Here is a 5,921-nt window from a genome sequence, read left to right on the forward strand (position 1 = left end):
TTAAAAAAATACAAGCTCTGGGATAAGCAGTTGAGGTTTTGCCAGTGATGGTAGGCTCTGGCTCACCGCCTTGTGCTTGTTTCTGTTTGGCTTAAAAAAGACATCTGGGGGGGCGCCTGGGTGGCGCAGTCGGTTAAGCATCCGACTTCAGCCAGGTCATGATCTCACCGTCTGTGAGTTCGAGCCCCGCATCTGGGCTGATGGCTCAGAGCCTGGAGCCTATTTCCGATTCTGTGTCTCCCTCTCTCTCTGCCCCTCCCCTGCTCATGCTCTGTCTCTCTCTGTCCCAAAAATAAATAAAAGTTGAAAAAAAAAATTAAAAAAAAAAAAAGACATCTGGGTTCATTTTGCTGTCCTGCTACCTTCTCTCCTTAAGAAGCAGCTTAGAGAGCTCCAAACACAACCTTACCCCAGAAGTGCAGTCTGCCCAGCAGCGGTCACTTCTTCCAGTGCACACACGTCCTGTGCACATTTCCCGTGGAAGACAGCAGGGAGAGCTCCTGGGGGGCAGCCTAATGAAGACTTCCTGCTGCACTTTTGAGGGCCCGCACAGACTCAGTTGTGGCTGCTCTCATGCAGGAAGGGTCTGCAGCAGCATATTAATACTCTCATTCCCAAAAAAGGTGCATGATGATTGGGGGGGGGACATAGTAAGCATTTCAAAATGGAGGATGTATCAGGGCTCCTGGGTGGCTCAGTCGGCTAAGTGTCTGACTTTAGCTCGGGTCATGATCTCACAGTTCATGAGTTGGAGCCCCACGTCAGGCTCTGTGCTGACAGCTCAGAGCCTGGAGCCTGCTTCAGATTCTGTCTCCTTTCTCCCTGCCCCTCCTCTGCTCATGCTCTGTGCCTGTCTCTCTCGCTCTCAAAACTAAATAAACATTTAAAAACTTTTTAAACAGGGACTGTGTCCAAAAAGAGTGGAGGAGGATGGAGGAGGGGTGAACAGCATCACACACAGCCCTGTTCTTCCGTGGCCGGCTCTGTTCAGTTGTGTTTGGTACTTTGCTGAGCTGGGACGCTTGCGTGTGGCACAGTGCGGCTTCCATACTTTGCTGACACTCCCCTACTTACTCATTTGCTGTAAGGAACACTCACTGCCTCAGTAGGGACAGGAAAGTGTCCTGCCCCTGCTCCTGTCCACCATTTGTGCAGTTCACTTCTCGTCCTCAGACACATAGCAACTTTCTTTAGTTTCTTGTGTATCTTCTAGTTTATGAGAATATCAATAGAGTCTTTGTTCCATCCTCTTTTTTAATACAAAGGTAGCCTATCATACACTGTTCCTCATCTTGCTGCTTTCACTTAGGAATGTACCTGGAGATCTTACCAAAAGTACACAGAGAACTGCGCTGAGATTAGTTTTTCATTGAATAGGATTCCATTGTGTGAATACATGAATGGGGGAGAGGTCCAAAACTGATGGACACATGGGTACATGTGTCAGGATACATGTGGGATAATGTTTATAGCAGTGTTGACCATAATAGCAAAAAGATGGGGGGACAGACCAAATTCCAGGAACAGTAGAATGAAGAAGAAAAAAATGCAAATTGTTCATATCTGAAATACTACACAGCAATGAAAATGAAGGCATCAAACCTAAATGCATCAAGATGGTGAATCTCAAAAACAAAGACAAGTCACAGAAGAACACGTGCAGGGGGATTTCCAAGTACAGAAAGTTCACAAACAGGCAAAACCAGACAAGGTACTATTTAGAGTTACAAACATGTAAAAAAAGAAGCATAAACAAAAACCAAGGAATGATGATCACACAAGTGCAGATTGATCCTTATGTCTGGGGGAGACCACGAGTGAAATACTGCTTAGGGACACACAGTGAAAGGTACTGGGAATGTCTGATTTCTTAAATGAGAGATGAATGCCAGAGCCTACTTTATTACCTTACCATTAACGCTTTAAAACCTATAACGTATTATGTATACTCTTGAACACATGGTATATTTCACAGTTTTTAACAGACTGAGAGGAAAGGAAATGCAGAGAGCAGGTACAGACAAGATTTTCAAGTTATAAGGAACAGACACGAGAGAAGGGCTGGCTGAGGAAAAATGACTGAAAAACTTAGATATCAAGGAATGTTTCTCTTAACGGGAGATATTATATGTTTATGCTCACGAGTTAGTGAAAAGGTAGAAAATGCTGGAGCAGAAGATGGGATATTTGTGGATGCAGAATCTCAGAAAACAGAGGGGATGGGATCTAGCCTTGTCTGTGGTGGTGTCTCCCAAGATGGCTCCAGCCTTGTCTGTGTGGTGTTTCCCAGGATGGCACAATAGTCACAGAGGTTCTGCTGCAGGGGAAGTTGCTGGAACTTCCCAGAAATCCACCGTCTTGGGTGCAGGAGAAAGCCGTTCACACCAGGAACACTCCAATATAAAGCCACCCAAGCGGGGTGCCAAGAAGCTGCTGGTGGCTGTGTGTTGCTGACCATCATGCATTGCAGACACTGGATGTTAGGGAAGTTTCTGGTGCTTTGGGAGCTGGTGCTGGGAAAGCCAGGTGCCAGCTGCAGGAGCCTGGCATGGAGGACACCAGAACTAGGAAGCAAAAATCATTTTCTTCCTTCAAACACAGAATAAATAAACTGGTTTCTCCAACAAATTAATAGTGTGAAACTAAAGGATTATTATAGATAAAAAGAACATTAAAAGACATGATAATAAAATGCCATATATTGTCAAAGGATAATTTTCAAAAAGTTAAAAACAATGGTCCCCCCCAAAAAAAAATTAAAAAAAAAAACAATGGTCCTATACAAATATAAACTCAGCATGTATCAAAATTATATTAACATGGGGACCAGTAAAAAAAGAACTATTCCAAAGACATTTCAAAAATCAGAGCACATGTGCACATTGAGTGCACGTATTTTATATCTCTACTGAACAATATTCATTGGCATTGCTACTGACCAAGAATCACTTGCATCTACATCACTTTCCATAAGCTAACATCTGCCCAGAGAGAGTCCTCCAAAAATCCTGCCATGGTAAGTCCAACAGGGTTGTGCTAGAGAATTAGATCGTTGCTTTGTGGGCCTGTTGGAAAATGCTCCAGTGTTGCTCAGAAAGCATACACAGTCATCATTTTGCCCATTTCCAAGTTTGGGGTTTTTTTCCTTAATAGTGTGGCCCTTATTTGCATCTGGATTGAGACAACTTAATTGTAAAAAGACATCTTTGAGAAAATCAGGAGGTTTGAATATAGTCTGGGTGCTAAAAGCTATTATGAAAATATTGATTACGTGAATACTTTTACTTGGTGAGATGGTGGCATTTTGGTGATGTAAGCAAATGAAATCCCTGTGGTTAAAAGAGCTAACTTTTAGCTTTTTCTAAGCTTTTTTAGATAGCTTTTTCTAGCTTTTTAAGATAGTCATTTATTCTGGTCCTGATGCAAAGGCATCCTTCATATGAAAGATTCAGACAAATGCTTTGCATCTTTACCAATGGAAACCTCATATTTTCAAGGACTTTTGTTTGGAGGCCTCTTTGCAAGCACTCTAATATTCTTAAAGCCTTGAGATTTACAGATGCCACATTTTAACTCAATATATTTATACTGTGCAAAGTCAGTTTTAGAGGGGACCCCCTAGTTCTTCCTGAGGTTAAGCCTGGGTTGCTCCAGGAACATACTTACAACATCCTGTTGCTTAAGATTCTCATTTCAGGGGCGCATGGGTGGCTCTTTCAGTTAAACTTCTGACTCTTGATTTCAGCTCAGGTCATAATCTCAGGGTCTTGAGTTCAAGCCCTGAAGTGGGCTCTGTGCTGGGTATAAAGCCTACTTAAAAAAAAAAAAAAAAAAAAAAAAAAGATTCTCATTTCAAATGGAAGTAATTATACTACACCCTTTGGCCTCCCAACACTCACCGTTCCAGAAGTTTTATATGTATTATCTTATTTAATCTTCACAGCAGCTCTGTGAAGTGGGTATAATATGTATTATCTTACTTAACCCTCACAGCAGCTCTGTGAATTACCATCTCTATTTTGCAGAGAAAGAGCCTGTGGCACATAGTTTGAGCAACTCTCCAAAGTCACACCAAAAGTAGCTGAGAGTAGGATTCAAGCGCATGTAGAGCCAAACAGAGACTTGACTCCAAAGTCAGACATCTAATCAGCCGCATTTACTGCACTGGACTCCATCTGGTGTGAGCACCGGACCAGAGAACTGGAAGAAGGAATTTTGGCTGTGTTCCAAGAAAGGCGGGAGGCCGGTAAGTCTGAACATGCAGCAGCCAGAGAGGATAGTACTACCCTATGCTGCTACAAATCCATCTCTAACCACAAAACAAGGCCTGGAGTCAGCATTTCCACTGCTGTAACTCAGACCTGAGAAGGTATGGTGTGCTGAAGTGCATGACCAATACTGCAGCCAGGCCGGTTGACACAGCTTCAGAAAGCTTCCAGAAACGCCCAAGCAGAGATCATTCATTCAACATACATTTGCTGAGTGGCAGGCAGGTGCCCGGAAGGAGGCAGGGAACGTGTCCACTCTCATGGGACGCACAAGCCAGGCGGGCAGAGACACCGACAGGAGAGTAAGATGCTTTCCAATGCTGACACTTGCATGAAGACAGTGACAGAATGAAGGCCGGTCTAAGACGCCACCTGAGCCGCTAACAAGAAGAGAGCAGCTGTGTGAAGGGCAGGGGCAGAGTGTTTCAGGCCAGACGGGTTGAAGCGCAGGGACAGAGACAGAAGTGGCTCAGAGAGATAAGTAGGGTCTTCCTGCGTCTCTAAGTGGGCAGGGAAGGTATCATATAATTTGAAGCCGGGCGGGGGACCTCTATGGCTACAGAATGGCCTCTGAGTGGGGCAAGGGTCAGGGACAGGAAGAGGACACACCAGTAGCACGGAATCACTTAAGGAGCATTTTACGTACGCTTTCTCCCACAACACCCACCACAAGACCAGGTGGCAGCAGTTTCCAGGCTGTGCTGAGACCACACCCAGAGCCCAGGCCGGCCTGCGTCCTGTTCAGAGGGTGAGGACAACACCCCTCCACCCCAGAGAGGGGCTTCGAGTGGCACCGCAGCAGAAATGGAGAGAAGACTGCCTGGCGTGGGGGTGGGGGCGCACACGGAGGTCGAGAAACAAGGGCGCGTAGGTCTGAATGGCCCACCGCGAGAGGGTCAGGGGCGGGCAGGTGCTAGGGTTTAGGACCCCGCCAGCCACCCTCTTACCCCTACCCTGACCTTCCGGCGCCCTTAGAGGCGGAGACACGTTGGCGGCTGGCGCGGAGCCTGGGCGCACGCGCCGGAGCCGCCACGGACCCTCCCCACCGGGGTCTCAGGGACTCGAGTGTCCCGCATCCAGCCCCGAGGAGGAAGACAGCCGCCCTGAGCGGGGCCCGGGCACCCGAGCTCTGGGAAACTCGGTGTTCCCTTCTGTCCAGTGGGAACAGTAACGCCGTCCTGTTCAAGGGTATTCTGTGTACGGCCCCTCACTCGTCGCAGGCGCTTCGAAAACAGCAGTTAATTTTTGTAAACAGCGCCCATTAAGTCTGTGCTTGCTAAGGGCCTTCCGGGTTCCGGAGGCGAATTTAGGCCACGTTGGGGGCGAGGAGGCCTAGTTGAGGCCGAGCGCCTGGTGCGCGCCACCCCGCCGCAGAGCCCTCTCCGACGCCGACCCAGCGCAGGGGGAGACAAGGGATCCAGTCGGAATCCTGCAAACCAGCCGCCAGGTTTCGGAACCGGGTCCAGCCATCCCGCCGCCGGGAGCGCGCCCCGCGTACCTGGGCTCCGCCCGGGCGCAGGCTTTCCCCTCCCCCGCCGGGCTGGGCCCCCGATGCCCCGCCCCCTGCAGAGACCCGCGGATTTGCCCAGTGATCAGTGACGTAGCAGAGCTGCGGGTTCCCATTGGGAGGCGGAGTTTGGCAGCAGCCAATCC

The 5,921-nt window shown here is 48.0% G+C and overlaps 1 long non-coding RNA gene across 2 annotated transcripts; it reads right to left on the reverse strand.

Moving 5' to 3' along the window:
* Positions 1–1,348: 1,348 nt before the first annotated feature.
* LOC122489051 lies at positions 1,349–5,793 on the reverse strand. Of its 2 annotated transcripts, none has more exons than XR_006298814.1 (4): positions 3,986–5,793; positions 3,900–3,935; positions 3,667–3,810; positions 1,349–2,564 (listed from the first exon to the last, which is right to left on the reverse strand). It is a non-coding gene; the product is annotated as an uncharacterized LOC122489051 (long non-coding RNA). The 2 variants fall into 2 exon arrangements; XR_006298813.1 differs by having other exon boundaries at positions 3,667–3,813.
* Between the last annotated feature and the right edge of the window lie 128 nt (positions 5,794–5,921).

This window comes from Prionailurus bengalensis, chromosome B2 (genome assembly GCF_016509475.1).
Source record: "Prionailurus bengalensis isolate Pbe53 chromosome B2, Fcat_Pben_1.1_paternal_pri, whole genome shotgun sequence".
In the NCBI taxonomy this organism is placed as follows: domain Eukaryota; kingdom Metazoa; phylum Chordata; class Mammalia; order Carnivora; family Felidae; genus Prionailurus; species Prionailurus bengalensis.